The following is a 14,927-nucleotide window of genomic DNA, read 5'->3' on the forward strand; positions in this document are numbered from 1 at the left end:
CTTTTTTTTAGAAAAGTATAGATGATTCAAGACCAAGAAAGAGACAGTTCATAAAAGATTTAATGTTAGGCTGGGCGCGGTGGCTCACGCTTGTAATCCCAGCACTTTGGGAGGCCGAGGCGGGCGGAACACGAGGTCAGGAGATCGAGACCACGGTGAAACCCCGTCTCTACTAAAAATACAAAAAATTAGCCGGGCGTGGTGGCGGGCGCCTGTAGTCCCAGCTACTCGGAGAGGCTGAGGCAGGAGAATGGCATGAACCCGGGAGGTGGAGCTTGCAGTGAGCCGAGATCGTGCCACTGCACTCCAGCCTGGGCAACACAGCGAGACTCCGTCTCAAAAAAAAAAAAAAGATTTAATGTTGAAAAACCACAAACATAAAAGGAGGCTAAAATTGGAAAAGACATTACAAAATCTAAAACTTTAAAAACTCGATATGATAAAATATATGCTGGAAATAACACCTGCATCAAAGCTTTCTTGGTCAAAGGAAAAAGTGTTAACTATTAAGAGATTTTTTACCTTAAAAAATACAAAGAAACACCTTAGTTTGCATTATAGACTAAAATAATCTTTTCAAAGGATATTGAGAATAGAGGACCAAAGAGTGTTTATATGGAAGGACAAAAGGAGAATGCAGACTGAGATTTAAAAGTTGTGTGTGTGCATGCATATAACCCTCAAAAGTATAACTCCGCACCAAAAACAAAGAAGAAGCTGTATCTAGGGATGTTCTATTCCATCAAAACTATGTTTATGAGGCTTTAAAGGGAATCTTCTAGCAGTCTACTTCCTATATGAATACTTTCTATGTATAACAGTTCATTCTAAGAGAGGAGCAATAGATTTAACCACTTCTTAGTATCCTTGTTAGCAGTATATCAACAGCAATTGATCCCTAACGTGAAGGTATCAGGTTTTAGGTAATTTCCAACATCATTCTCCTTGTGTTCAACTGATTTTCCTGCATCCTCTGAATAGAAACCATCACTGCTAAGAATTGCTCCTTAGATAGTACCTGCTGGAGGCTTGCAAAGATCTTAGCTAAAAAGTCATAAGTTGAAGATACTAGTTGATAATGGCATAAAGTCTTGTTCCTCAAACAATTGTGCAAGGACCATCTACATTATAATCTCTTAAAGTGGATATTTAGAAATGCAAATTCTTGAGCCCTACCCCCAAATTACTCAATAGAGTCTTTAAAGGTATAACACAGGCATCTGCAGTTTCAGTAAACTCCTTAGGTGATTGTGATACAGTTTAAATTTTAAGAATTAAAATTTAATTATATCTGTTTGTATTACATCTCTTCAACATACAGCAAATTTTAATAAAAGCTATCGAGGTACTAAGAAATGAATTGTAAATGGTGAAATCACAGGCAAGGGGAGGAATATTTAGGTGTTGCAGGCAATTTATTATAACTTGAAAATCATACCATGCTAACTGTAGCTAGCTTTAAAGTAAGTTCTGACTAACAGACTGAACATATTATTGCTTCTGTGTGAGTAGAAGAGGTTATTTAGAAATCTTTCTACAAACATTTGAGTATCTATGAAAATTTACTTTTGGACACTGAGATATAACAAAAACTACACTTTCTGTCCTCAGGAAATTTAATCCAGGAAAATTAGAGCTCTGTTTTGAAAGCATAGGAAGTTTCTTTAAAAAACAGAGACTGGATGTATCTTAACATCATCTCCTAAGCTCACTAATGATACCTGAAAGCATTCACCTTCAGCTAGTTGGAGAGATCTCTGCTGCCAGGAAAATGTTGACCATCTTGCCAGCTAGGCATCATTCTTCATACTATGATAAGCAAAAGGCATTTCCAAAGTGAGACTCTCTTTGTAAATTTCTTTGTCATTCTTGTGAAGAATCAAATGCTGTAATTATTAAGTTTTTTACAGAACATCTCAATTTTCCAATTGCTCTTTAATAATTCCCTGCAAGTAACTGGACATTTTAATTATATGTAGGTTCTTGTCACTGTTCATCTAAAAAACATCACAGCATTAAACAAAGACGCTCAGCCTGAGCGTTTTCTTGGGTTGTATGCATATTTTTTGAGTTATTTCAACAATGATCAAAAGCCAGTGATTTCATCCTTCAAACTGGAATCCTCATTTCTTTTCCAAAAGACAAAAACTAATAAGCAACAAAAAAATTAAACCGTCACACTAACAAAATGTATTAAAAGTCAATCATTAATCCTGGCCATCACACCAACAACCTCTACCTTTATTTTATTTTCCCATAAAGAGCCACCAATCCATTTTGTTTTTTTCTACTAGCTTAGCAAATCCAAATAGACTGGACCCTTTCAGTGTTTCTTTCCCAGAATCCCTGCAGAATCATTGATCTCCTTGATCTACTCATCTCTTTGATCTTTTGAAGATAGTCTACAAATAGCCTGTGTTCTCCTACGTGGGTGGCAATAGCAGCCCTGGAACCTTCAAACCAGCTTATGGGGTTATAGTCCCAGCTCTGCCAGTTACAAACATGCGACTAAGTCAGGCCACTTAAAGTGACCGGGCTGCAACGTTGCCCCACCTGCAAAATGGGGCAAAAATCTTCCATATTTAATTTACAGGCTTGTGTAGATATCATATGAAATAAAAAGAGAAGCCACTGTGTAAACCTTGAAATCTCTACAAATGTGAAAACGAAAATGAACCAAACATCTCCCCACTATTAGCAGGACATCTATCAGGCTCCTATAGAAATCGGTAATGAAGGAGGATGTGTGCCCACCCAGCCATGCCGTGGTATAAATGGGGCCTCTGGTCTGTCAGAAAAGCAACTGGAAAATGGAAAAGAGATGGTTCCCATCTTTCCTATGTCTGTTCTAGGACACTGAAAGTCCTCCCGAAGGTGTTTGAAAGAACACAAGGCAGGCAGGTTAAGTGTGAAAGACAACAGAATGGATTTGACGGCCTCTATTAGGCCTGAGGTCTTTAGGCAGAGAGTGAGAGAATGTCCTATTCCAAGCAGAAGGCACTTGATAAGCACTTGATTGATTGGTCTCCGCATTCTTGGCACTCAGTAAAACACTGATTTGCCAGCAGAGTGTGTAAACACCCACATTTTGGTAATAACCTAAATATCTGCATATTGTGAATGAGGAGGCTGACTGAATGAAATTATGTAAAAACAGAAAGTCAACTCCCTGCAAGTCTTGCCTTCACCATTCTCTTTGCAGATGCAAGACTTTTAACAGTGAGGATATCAGGACATCCACAAGGGAAGGATGGAGCCCTGCCCTGCTCTTTGGGAGCTTTTTGCCTGTATGTGTGTGTCTGGCCCTCATTCAAGAATATGCTCCTCTCTGGCAACTCCCAGCCAATGTCTAGAGAGCACAGCACTGTGTTTTCCAACTTAACTAAGAATTAGGCCTCTTTGCTACTGCCTTTCCTTAAGACCAGGACCAAACATATATATATATATATATATATATATATATATATATATATATATATATATATATATATATATATATATATATATATATATAGTTTATCGAGCCTCACGTCTAAGCAAAATACACACACATACACACACACACATACATTCACACACATACATACAAAGTCATTCATTCAATAGTACGCTGCATTTGTCTGGAATTACTAATTGAATTAGCAAGTATTGCATTCTTGTTTTCTTTTAAAAGCACAAGTTAAAGTAGTGTTTTCTGATCATGCTTAATAAGATTGCCTTTCTCTCCATTTACCACATACCCATCTTTCAGAGCTTCTCTAAAAGCCTCTGTCTTTCTTGAAGCTTTTACTGATTCCCTGGCTGGAAAATGTATCTCTGATTTCTAAATATCTACAGTGCCCTAGCACAGATTGCTAAGTCATGTTCTTTGGAGGTCCTATTTCCCAAATGGCAGGCACTCCATCACAAGGGTCTCCAAAATTCTCCAAAACACGAGGGAATATATGAATATGTGAGGTGGGACCGATATTCATATTGGCTCCAGAGAAGCCAGGCGATGCTTTCTCCAGGGATACTTTTCACTATTATCTGTTATCTAGAAAATCACCTCCATTTTAAGATATTTAGAAGAAAATCCAAGTTACGTGGTTTCGTAGATTAAACTTATTGCTGGCACTTACATACCACTAAAAGGTAATCTTGGAGGAGGGGCAATATAGACAAAAACTTTAATCATGTCATCTTCTTGTCTTAGCCACATCTTGCTTTGACTGAACTACTCTGATCCTAAGGACTCCTGACTGTTGATATCACAGCTTGAAGGCTTTCTTCAGACTCTAGGGAGAGAAAGTGGTGGGACACTCTGTAAAGTGATTCAGTTCCAAAGTATATATATCATCCCAGGTGATCATAGAGCTTAAATAAATTTGCTTCAAACTAGCATGAAATTTTATCTAATACACAGTCCCCAAAAGAACCTCTTTTTAGAAAGAGGATGAAAACATTTAAACATGGATGTTAAGTTCCTATTAGAACACTCATTTATTTTAAGAAATTCGCTAGTTATGTTTTAAAAATAGATAATTAAATTACAGTTGCTGAGCATTTTCATTTGACTTGGTATTTTGAAATGCTTGTGTTCTGTCTAAATGCTAGACTCTTAGCATTTGGCTATGGTATACACATCAAAATGGCCACAGTAAAAGAAGTGACATTAGCAATTCTGGGCTAGGAAGCACCGTTTCTCTTACCGAAATCTCTTCAACTGTAATCCAGCCAGGTAAAGATAGCTTTGTGTTTGCTGACATTTTCAGAGTTGTTGGGCAAAAAAGGTACAATCATTTTCCTAAGTTTTTCCTCGTCATCTTTACCCTCTCCCCACCACCCCCTACCGTTATTTTCAAAAGGCTTAATCTAAATTCTAAAGGAATGTTCTAAGAGAGCGAGGAAAAAAATATTCAACACTAAACTGCAGCAATAGCCTTGACAGTTCAAGGCTGCAGGTGTCCTGGTTTAACTACCACATGGAAAAAGGGGATACAAATTGTTGGGTTACTACACAATATCCTCTTGTTAACATCTGTGTTATCCTCTTTTGGAAGAATCAGACACCAGGAAAGGATATCAATTTCAACCCCTTGTCTTTTACTTAAAGAATCTACCAAATCAGTCTAGAATGCTAAGAATGAAATAGGTTTTAAAAAGCTCAGAGGAGTCTACCTTATAACTAACCTCAGTCCTTTCTGGTTTTTTTCCAGAGCAGAAAAGACCCACTGTTGGAGAGGGGTTCATCTGTCACTTGAGGGGCAGCAGCAATTTATCAGTTCCTGTGCCAGATGTTTACATAGTATCAAGTCTTCACAACACTCCTACAGAGGCCCTATTTCACTCTAGGGAAAACCAAGGCTCAGAGGTTTAGAAACTGCCCAAGGTCAGATAGTTAGTAGATGCAATGAGAATTATAAGGGTAATCCTTTATGTCACAAGGGAATTCCAGAATTCCTGTAATGCTATTTTAAGTGGAATGTGTGAAATGCCAGTAAATAAACAACAAAAATTCTGGTGTTAAATTGAAGAAACAAAATAATCTTTAAGAAAAATGTAGTTGAGACTCAAACTAGAAAGCATTTACCATCCTTTCTGAATGTTGCTCCAACTTACAGTCTAATATAAAAACTCAGTAGAAATGAGTAGTAGAGATGCTTAAATTCTCTATGTAGTCATACAATACCATGCATATAGAAACAACACAATTTGATTTTTAAAATCTTCAAGGCTTCATAATTAAGAGGCCATAATTAAAATTAGAATACTCAAATAAGTTTATTAATCGTCAGTCTTTTCTCTATATCCTGCCTCCAGAATTATATGATTTTATTTAACCATTTGCAGGATTCCTTTCATCTCAGGAGAGTATAATCATATAATCAGACTCATCACCACTGTTTCCTTTTAATTGTAAATCATGACTGCACTTGCAAATTAGTCTATTATCACAGCAGATTATCAATTTGGTAGGGAAAGTATTTGCTATCTAGAATGAAAGTAGTTAATAAACATTAATAAACATCTTAAATCAATCACTCCTTTACTCTTGGTGTGGCGACAGATGTCAGTTGAGATTAATAAATCAGTCAGAACAAATAAAGTGATGAGGAAGGGAAGCACAAGGAAGCCTCTCGATGCCCTGTGTACTTAAGAATCACAATGCCTAAAAACTAATTGGAAGATAAAGATAAGGCATTAAAACTTCAGGGAAATGACTTGCTGGAAATTAGACAAAGTAAATCCAGATAGTCATTCTCTGTGGGTCTGTTATGAACCACTGGCAATAAAAGCTAGAGGAGAAAACAAAATGCTCAGTCAGAATAAATTATGTTTATTGACAGCATAATGTAGAGGTTAAAAGCATGGACTTTCTTTTTTCTTTTTCTTTTTTTTTTTTTTTGAGACGGAGTTTCGCTCTTGTTGCCCAGGCTGGAGTGTGCAATGGCTTGATCTCGTCTCACTGCAACCTCCGCCTCCCAGGTTCAAGCGATTCTTCTGCCTCAGCCTCCTGAGTAGCTGGGATTACAGGCAAAGGCCACCACACCCAGCTAATTTTGTATTTTTAGTACAGATGGGGTTTCTCTATGTTGGTCAGGCTGGTCTCCAACTCCCGACCTCAAATGATCCGCTGGCCTTGGCCTCCCAAAGTGCTGGGATTACAGGCGTGAGCCACTGCACCTGGCCAAAAGCACGGACTTTCTAATGGGCCTGCTTGGGTTTGAATCCAGGGCCCACAACTTCGTTTCGGCGACTTAACTATTTCTTAATTTTGCTGTGCCTCAATATCCTTATGAGTAAAATGGGAGAGTAAAGTACCTATCTCCTAAAGTTGTTGTAAGGATTAAATGAATCAATATTTTGTTAAGAGTTTAAAACAGCACCTGGCATATAATAAGCACTGAGTGATTGTTCAATAACTAAATGATATAATTGGCCATTTACTACCATTTTATGTGGCTCTAATTCTTTCTCTGCACAGCCTTTTATGAGGGAGAATCGGGGTTGTGAAGTAATCCCACAATATTTTAATCACTTCCTCACTATAAGCCAAGATTTGAATTAATTCATTCTGTAAAAATAATTAAAATTTAATTAATTCTGTTAAAAATAAAAAAACACAAATTTTTCATTTAAAAATAAGATTACCGAGGCAAAATGTTAACAGTACAAATAGACTGTTGTTGTATAGCCTAGTCATTAAAGGCATCCAGATATCAATACCTTGTGTATTAACACAAGACTTTTGTATAAAGATGTTTATCAGAAGCCCATCAGGAGTGTTACACTTTTAGTTATGGCACAAAACGTTATCCACTAGCAGCATCAACAACTCTTTATCTCACCTAGGACTAGTCCCAAGAAAAAGAATGAGTGGGGAAACCAAATACATTATTTGCATATTTAACAGCATGTCCAATTAGCCACTTTGCTGACAGAGACTAATTTGTTATTCATCTTATTCCAGCATATGTTACTACTTTGACATCCACGTGAAAAATGACTGATATAGCACATTGTGATTTTTGAAAATGTTAACTGTAGACTTCAAGAAAATGTAGCTTAGACTGTTGAGGAAAGTTTCTCTGCTTCACCTTCAGAAAGACAGAATCTAGAAAACGATCAATTTTTCTACTATGTAGGCATACATGGTCCAATATGACATAATTTTCAGAAACGAATATGAAATATAAAGGAAATAAGCTATCAAATGATGCCCTGCAAACCAAATAGAAGGTTCAATCTCTACATACATCCTCTAGGCAAAAATTCTCAGAGGTATTTAAATCAGCCATGTTCCAGTATTATTTCTCTATACTAGATTGTAATATATTTTATAATTGAAAAGGATAACTATACATAAAATGATATAGATACATAGATAGGAACTAAAGCATTCATTCAATTAAAAAAGGCAGGTTCTTGAAAAATTTGAAAGCCAAGTTCCTCAGAAAAACCACATACTTCTTTCAAATGTGCTTGGACAGTTTTTCATCAGAAAGTGAAAAAAAAAGATAAAACAATGTTTTGCTGCATGCCCCTTCAAAATGTGCTAATCGGTTACTGTGAGAGTATTGTGTCACTGGGCTACCACACTTTTCCTGAATGTATTTTTTAGAACAGCATCACAATCAACTCCTAGTGAAGTGCTTTACGCTCTGTAACTATCCACACTTTAGATTTTTCAGTCTTAACATAAAATCAAAGATTTCAGAATCTAAAATTATCTGTTTTAAGTAGCATTAAAAATACCACTTCTCTTTAAGCAGCTCTGAAACCTGAATTCATCTAGAAAAATATGCCATGATGACCAAATGGTAACTAATTGCCAAGACAGGCTAAACCACATATATAATTACATATGCCATTGTTAGTCCAATGGCAACCCAGAAAATAAAAAAAAACATGATTATCATGGCATCATGGCAGAAGAGTTGTCCAAATAATTAAATTTCACTGCCTTCTATTTTACCACATATTAAAAAGCACTCCTTTACAATCTATTAAATTTTTTTCTTTCTTTATAGTTGCTCATTTTCAGAGATATATCATAATACTTTTACCAATTTTAATTATTTGACAAACAAGTCACCAAATATATATAGGAACATTTAAAAGTTCACAACCTTGGTTTAAAAAACATAGGTCACATTATATAATACATTTAAACTGGGGATCTCAGAGCCCAAAAGGGGCCTATATTCTGAATTTCACAACAAAAATGACTACAAGATTCAAAGAAAGTTCATAGAAAACTTAACATGTACATAACCACATACCTTGAAAATACACTGGAGAAACACCTTTCTATACTGCCTCAGTTAAAATTCACAAATCTCACGGATATTAAGTTCCCACAATTAATGCAGCAGGTTCTTCTTATCTACTTGTATATTTAGTGATTAAAAGGAAGTCTGTACAGGAATCATCATCTTCTAGTGTTAAAGCTTTTTAGTATAGTAGTTACTATTTAATTAATAACATTCCTTATCACTGCCTGAGCATAACCCTTCGAGTCGAATTTGAGAACGGCCCTCATTTATTAATCCATCTCCATCTTCCTACTTATTGACTAAGTACCACAAGGTAATATTAGATAAAATTCCTTCCACTGAAATGCAGATATAAATTTCACACCTATATTGACTTGAAATTCTTAACAACTATGAGTTAGCTACTCTTTTGCGGCTGATTTTATTCTTCATGAAGAACATTTTTTGAGACATGAATTGGAAAGTACCAACACTGGGACAAATTTCAGGTCTTCTAATTTAAATCCAGTGGGTTTTGTTTGTTAGCCTTTTCAAAACCCTGCCTTTTATATTGTCATGGAAAAGCAAATGTACTGTGGCTACTTATTAATTAGGTGACCCTGACATAATCATCACCTCTTTAAATTTGTTTCCTTGTCAGCAAAATGATGATCATAAGCCCTGCCATGGTTGTGATGATGATTAAATGAGACACTTTACATGAAGGCACTGTGGAAATATATACTTAAAAGATAGCTGTTTTCACTCAGTTCTATCAAAAGCTTGAGGGAATGCATTGTTATGTGATCAACACTGAAAAATCTTGTATTTTGTGAGAGAATGGAATATTTTAAAAGGCCATTACAAGCTTCTATGTGGAGATATTCTACACCCTACATAGACCAGAAAGGGCTGGGCAAAAAGACCAAATGAAAGAAGCGGGTGCTTTTCCAAGAGGAAATCCTTGAGACCTCAGTTGTGAGACAAGTACTAGGCCAAATGCACCTTGAGCCTGACTACCACACCATGGCTCCTGTGCACCTAAGTAAGCCACTCCCAGGATAATCATGAGGACAATTAGATGGCTTAAGGGACCTGAATACAATCTTTGCAAAAATATCTCCAGTTACAATATGTTTAGAATCAATACGTCCCCGGGAAAAGACAACAACAGCATGAGGATTTTAAGAGATCCTTATGATCAAAGGAAACTTAGAATTGGAAATGATCTTAGAGGTCTGCTAGTCCAATTAAAAAAAAAAGAGAGAAACAGAGAAAAACAAAACAAGAATATGAATGACAAAACGATATAAAAAGTCATGCTCATTATTACTGGGATTGTTAACATCTCAAAACATAAATTGTGTTTTTTTCTTAAAAAGAGGCATACACTGTAGTATAAATGAGTCATCGAGGGCTGACTGTGGTGATGGTCAACAGTAGAGGAAAGTTGGTTTTCTCTGTATGAACCAAGTTTGGTTGCTCTATTCTCTTCTCAAAGACCAATCCTCTAATCCCAGTTAATTGTCTAAAAAGGATTGCTTTTGGTCATACAGTGTACAGGTGAGAGTGCAGATGAATTACTGCAGGCTCTCCCTTCTATTGGAGCACAGGCTTTATGGAAGACTATTCCATAGGAGGAGGAAGATGAGTTAGAAGATATGGGTCCTGCCTCCATCTCTGCTGCTGATTTGCTGTGACCCTATGAGTGTAGTTCACTTAAATTATTTAGATCTCTGTTGTCACATCTATAAAATAAAAGGAATATACTCCTCAAACTTTAGAACTGAAAGAAATGATGTTCAAAGTGGTAACTGAATTCCAGAAGTCACGGAGTTAATAACTGGCTGAACTGGGACAGGAACTCAGGTCTTCTAATTTTAAGGTCTAGATTTCCCCTACATGTGCTCTAAAGTCTCTTTTAAGTATTTCTTAAAAAAAAAAAAAAATCATTGGGAACCTACTATAGTCTGGGCACTTTTCAAATTCATGGTCTCATTTATTCTTCACTTATTGTATTTTAATTTTATAAATGGAGAAAACATTCTTAGTAAAGATAAGCAGCTTAGTACATTTATACAGTGCTAGTAAATGGCAATGGCCAAATTTTTACACAGATGTGTTTCTGAGAAGTATTTCACCAGACCAATCTGCATTAATTATTCATAATTAGTGTAAATTTATATCATTGAATCCCTATCTTAACTACATTTACAAAATGAGCCTTCTATCTGTTTGAAAAGTAGAAATTGTTATGTTTTGTTAGAAAAAATATATGCAGCAACTTGGTGGAAAACAACTGTATAAAGAGCTCTTTCTAGAACATTAATAATGAAGGGCAATAAAAAGTGGTGTAGATAAAAATTACTATTTTGATGTTTTTATCAGATCATTTCATGGTGAGTCCCAGATGATTGCTACATATACAGAAACTTTATGTTTTTTGCATTTATGCTTGGAAACTACCTATTTTTAAGGAAAAAATTGAATTTGCCTCTTTAAGGATTAACTCTTTCCAACAACAGCTTGAATTTTTAGAACTAAGTTGTAAACTTCTTGATGGTTCTGCCTCGGATATCTTGCCTCCTCCAACCTCACCTCTACTCTCATCCTTATTATTCTCTGGTCCTCCATGGTACCTGGTACAGAAATACAAACACATGCTCATAGTGGGAATTTATGATATATTTAGTGAATAAATGAATGCATGAATGAACAATCTAAGAAATAAATCTATTAAAGTTTTGGGCAACCAAAAAATTACTCTAAAGTGCCAGGGTTACTTGGATCATCATTGATTCAAAGATTCTTCCAAAAATATTAGCTGGCCATCTTGTTGAAAACAGCATTTAAGTGATAATAACGTTTTGTCCAAGAATCCAAAGCAAGGAAAAGGTGTGGAACACCAGTGGCTGTTTCAGCAGAACAGTCATAGCCAAAAACATTCTGGGTCACACATATGAATTCATTACCAGCTAATTCATATTAAACATTAAAGCTAAATGTTTCCATAATGTAGAGAATATTCTCAAAGATTTTGCTAGCTCTCTTGGTTGCCACACAAAAGAGTAAAGGGATTACTCTATGAAACATTAACCTCCTGCCTCCTGGAAAAACAGAGAAACAAAAACCTCCTCAGCAGAATCAATGAAGTAATCTGCGGGACTCCAGTGAGGTACCAGCAGCTTTCTAACAGTGTGCATTATTGTTAAAACACGCTTGAAGCAAAACGCTGGACCATGTATCTTGCAATTATTTCTTAAGAGATCAACCATTAAATGGCATAGAGGACCCTCTTAGTTTGAGTTTAAAAACCTCTGAGCTCATAGAATTGCTCTGGGCTATGGGCCATAGGCCTTGATTCTAATTCCTCTTTGACTCTAATCAGACATCTGGCTCTGTCTTTTGGCCCATTTATGGTATGCCTCAGTATCCCTACAGGAAAATCACATTCAAACTCACTCTGAAACCTACCCATCCTCTTAGAAGTTTGGTATGTGTACTGAAAGTGTCTCAGAAAAAGAAACATTATAAATTCAAGATACAATTATTATCCTTATATAACACCATTAAGCAACTTCAATTACAAACCACACTTTTAAAATCTGTTAACACTTCCTTCTGGGAAAGCCCTTTTGCCCTTTAATAGTGTAAGCTAATCATGGCAATATAATTTCCGGAGCTCATGTTTGTGGGAGGAGAAAGGCTGGCACTGGTGGCTTTCTCCTTCCTTTATCTGCTCAAATTATTGAGAGACTCTAAGCTAATTTTCTAAAGTATGCAGAGGCACTTAGGAAAGCCAGGAGCTGAGATGGGAACCTAGGCATTTCACTGACATCATTCCATGCTCCCCACATATGGCACATCACATAAGCAGTACTGGCTGAGCACACTGGTCTATTCTGGACTCTTGTTGGCGTTAAGTAGCATTCTTAATTACAAGCAGGCTTGCTTTTTGTCATTTACAGTCACACAGTTCTCTCTTTATTTAACTAGAAAAAAAAAACACAATTTTTCTATGGAGGTAGCTTTACCATTTATGTTTTTGAGCAAGCGCAAAATATAAAAGGACCCTGCGGTGTTCTCAAAACCTGCTTCTCACAGACACTTAAAAAAAAATCCTCATCATAATCTCTGCAACTGGGTCAGCTTGCACAAAGATACTTGGGTAGCCATGAACACTCTCTGCACCCTGCAAACCTTGTAAGTGACACCTCATAATAGTGCAAATGAAGCATGGCAAGATGAGAAAATGAAAAAGAATGAACCTGGATAGTCAGCCCAGCAGCTTTCAAAACACAGGGTACTCAGTTTTATTCCTTAAAATATAGCACACACGAATTTTTATTTTACACATTCAAGCATATACATGCATTCTCTATTATGAAAGAAAATGTCTTATGATTCACCGAAATTCTAATACAACCAAACAGCCTAGTTCATTTGTTCATCTAGCTATACAAATTTGCAATAGTCTCAGATTTTGAACTAAACCTCATTTTCACTTGTCTTGACTTTCAGCTATGAATTTATCATATTGTCGTTTACCTTTGTGCTTTCCCTTCACCCTCATCTATTAGGCTCAAGGGTTCTTTACTTGTGGGTCCTTTGTCCCAACAATTAGCAAAATATTCAGAGAGCTATTGACCCAACAAATTCAACATCACCTCTTTCTTATTAGGTTTCTCTTTAAGCCATCACCTTGCCTGCTGTGTTCTCAGTCCCTCTGCACTCACACCTCACCCCATTTCTCCATCCCCCACCCTGAGAGGCTTATTTTTTATCCTAATGTTCCTTGATTGTTCTCTATAAAGTTAATATTATTTTCAAAAGAGGGAAAGGATGAAGTATGAGAAATTCATACCTGGCTTTTATTTGGCAGGGGTTGGTTACTGACATGTAAGTTTGCGCCTCTGATTGAAAAAAGAAGAATCAGAAGAGGAGCAGCCTCTTCCAAAAGAGTAAGTGTGAAGGAGGGTGGGCAGAAATCCAAAAATACACAAACACGACCATACAACAGAACCTTCGAAGGAAACAGAAAGTTCTTTGACCCAAAAGAGTAATACCAACCACTATACACACAACAATTTTCTCTACTATCCTATTCTTTCTCTTTTTCGATGACAGGCACCTTTGATTTTTCATTCACATGCAGAAACAATCAACGTATTCTGGAGGGAAAGAAATGTTTGTAAAGGCCAGCAGACGGCGCCTGACTGGGGCAGAAGCTGCAGTGGAGAGGAAAAAGGAGTGCCCCACTCTGCGGCAGGGCCCCTTGGTCTTCTCCTCTCCCACGTCCCCAGCGGCCTTATCCCTCTGGAGAGAGGCTGAGACACAGAAAAGGAGAAGTTGCATATGGGAGTATTAGCCAAGTGCTTCCCAGTGGCACAATTGGGTGCCCCACCCACTCCATACCCCCATCTGCCTCACCACACCCATCTACCCACACTCTGCCCTTCCTGCACCCTGGCTTGCCTCCTTCCCTCAAGACTCACATAATTCTGCACAAAGGCAGGGCAGTGGTTGAGAACTGCACCCAGGTAAAGGGAGCAACAAGCTCCTAGAATACTGTGGGCTTGTGGTGAGATCACCAGAAACTCCTTATTCTTTCAGAGAGATCTAATCTCTGTTACTTATAAAAATAATTCCTGGCTTGGGACATCACTCTCGTCTCCATACTAGACACTCTTAACTGGAGAGAATTTCTGGGAGAGAACTAGGAGAAGGAGAAAGGAACCAATTCCTAGAACCCACAGGGATGTGTTTTTTCTATTGCACTCCCAAAGAGGGCTTGCTAGGGGACTTGGTCTCTCTTCAGTTAGATTATGCTATAGTTTTTCATATCTAACCAGAATTGTCCCCAGGTAGGAAGCCCCCGCCCCACCCCACATCCATGGAATAAAGGGCCATCCTGGTAGCACCAGCAGCTGCTCAGGGTAGAGCAAACTCATAAGGAGTGGGGCAAAGGATTCCGAGCTGAAACAAGTCTGAAAGGTGACGGGTCCTGCAAGAAAGAGGTGGAAAACCGATACAAAAAAAGTGCCCACAACTTTCACTCTGCTTTCCAAACAAGTGCATTTTACACTGGGGGAGAATAAAAATTGGGAGTGGGGAGCGACTCACAAAAACAGATTGATGTCTTCATTTTTGGCAATTCGGGGAATCTGGAATAGACATTTATCTGAAAAT

General features: G+C 37.2%; 1 protein-coding gene across 34 annotated transcripts in view; it reads right to left on the bottom strand.

The window, feature by feature from the left end:
* NRXN1 (neurexin 1) overlaps positions 1-14,927 on the bottom strand; it is a 1,138,820-nt gene that overhangs the window by 427,188 nt on the left and 696,705 nt on the right. The window lies entirely within an intron of this gene.

The sequence above is a fragment of the Nomascus leucogenys genome, chromosome 14 (genome assembly GCF_006542625.1).
Source record: "Nomascus leucogenys isolate Asia chromosome 14, Asia_NLE_v1, whole genome shotgun sequence".
NCBI classification, from domain to species: domain Eukaryota; kingdom Metazoa; phylum Chordata; class Mammalia; order Primates; family Hylobatidae; genus Nomascus; species Nomascus leucogenys.